General features: G+C 51.5%; 1 non-coding gene across 1 annotated transcript; it reads left to right on the top strand.

Moving 5' to 3' along the window:
* Positions 1-1,400: 1,400 nt before the first annotated feature.
* TRNAV-AAC (transfer RNA valine (anticodon AAC)) lies at positions 1,401-1,474 on the top strand. Its single transcript has one exon. It is a non-coding gene; the product is annotated as a tRNA-Val (tRNA).
* The last annotated feature ends 222 nt before the right edge of the window (positions 1,475-1,696 follow it).

The following is a 1,696-nucleotide window of genomic DNA, read 5'->3' as shown; positions in this document are numbered from 1 at the left end:
GAGTTCTGTGCAGGAACAACACGGCAGAAGGGAAACATCTGGACCCCCTTCTCTTCCCACCTCTACCTCTGCTTATAACCACAAGTGACCTCATGCATACAGCTGGGCACTTCATGCAACCCCCAGAACCTGCCACCCACGCATCACACATCCTTTGGCCAAGCCCTGAGTCCTAGGGCTTAGAAGGCTGCCGGTGCACAGGGGTGTGGGCACACAAAATGGAGGGGCAGGTGCAGGCGGCAGGGGCGGGGCCTCTTACACCATGGGCAGGGGTGCAGCCGGAGGAGGACCCCGCCGCTAAAGCACACTGTCCATAGTGTCCATGGCAGGGGCTTGCACTCAAGGATCAAAGGGCAGCACTGCTAGAGAAAGAGAGAATTTCCTTAAAGGACTGAGCCATTCCCCGCCTCCCCAAGATAATTCCACAGGGAAGAAGACAGTTAAGTGACCCCTGAGCCCCGATCTCACGCTCCTTCCTCTGATTCCCTAGGGAGGGAGGGCTCCCCAACAGAAAGCCCGAGCGGGCAGGGAAGTTAGGGATGTACTCCCAGGTAATCAGCCTCCAGAGCACAGAGCAGGATGGAGAAGGCTGGAGAGTGGGTCTGGAAGACATCTAGCTCTCTGTCCTCCTCATTTCCTCTAGTTAACTTCTGCTCAAGCTTTCAATGCCAGCTCAAGTGTCAATCTCTCAAGGAAATCCTACCTGACCTCCAGAGCTAAGCAAGTCTCTCTTCTAGGCGGCCCCTGCTTCCTTGTCTTCGTCCTCCATGGCATTCACTAAAGTTTCTAACTGGGATCTGTGTGGTTATTTTATTAATGGCAGTATCCCTACCAGACCACGAGCCCCACAAGGGCAGGAGTTGGATCTGTTTAGGTGGTGGCTGTATCTACTGCCTGGCATTGTTCCTGCTATACTATTTATGGTCCTCTCCACTATGCTGGGGTCAGGGAGAGCTACGTTCAAGGGAAGGCAGAGAGCATACATGACAGTAAGTGACACACACATGCACACACACATATACATACACATACACACATGGATACAGATGCACACACATACTCAGGCATGCACGAATGCACGGGACTTGGAAGTGAGTCTTTGAGGGTTGAAATTCAGATTCCCATACAACTGATCAGAATCATCATCAGCTTAAATGACTCCCAGACCCCAGAGAAGCACTGAGGAACAGTATGGCCATATCTAGAGGTGAGCATGAGTCGAGAGACTGGGCAGCCACAGAAGCACAGAGAGAAGCAGCGCTTTCCAAACAGCATCCAGAGTACATGGTGCCCAGCCCGGTGGGGTAAGTGCCCAAGCCACTGGACAGGCCTGTCATCACTGGGGGAACGAGAGCATCAGTTTTCCAGGGTCTGATGCTATTAACATTTCCTATTCATAGGGAGGTGTATAGCTCAGTGGTAGAGCACGTGCCTAACAAGCACAAGGTCCTGGGTTCAATCCCCAGTACCTCCATAAAAAAACAAACAAAACAAAACAAATTTCCTATTCATAACTCCCTCATTCTGTTCTCATACTCACAAGCCCCCATTGATAACTTGGCTCCTAAGGAGCTGGCTGGCCAGGTCCACACAATGACGGATTCGACCGTCAGGAGTACCGCTCCTTAGAAATTAGTGAAACAGTGTTCGGATTTTATTCCCACTTCTTAGAGATTTTGTTAGTCTGGGCGGGCAT

The sequence above is a fragment of the Vicugna pacos genome, chromosome 10, assembly GCF_048564905.1.
Source record: "Vicugna pacos chromosome 10, VicPac4, whole genome shotgun sequence".
Classification (NCBI taxonomy): Eukaryota; Metazoa; Chordata; class Mammalia; order Artiodactyla; family Camelidae; genus Vicugna; species Vicugna pacos.
This window is presented reverse-complemented; position numbering and strand designations above follow the sequence as displayed.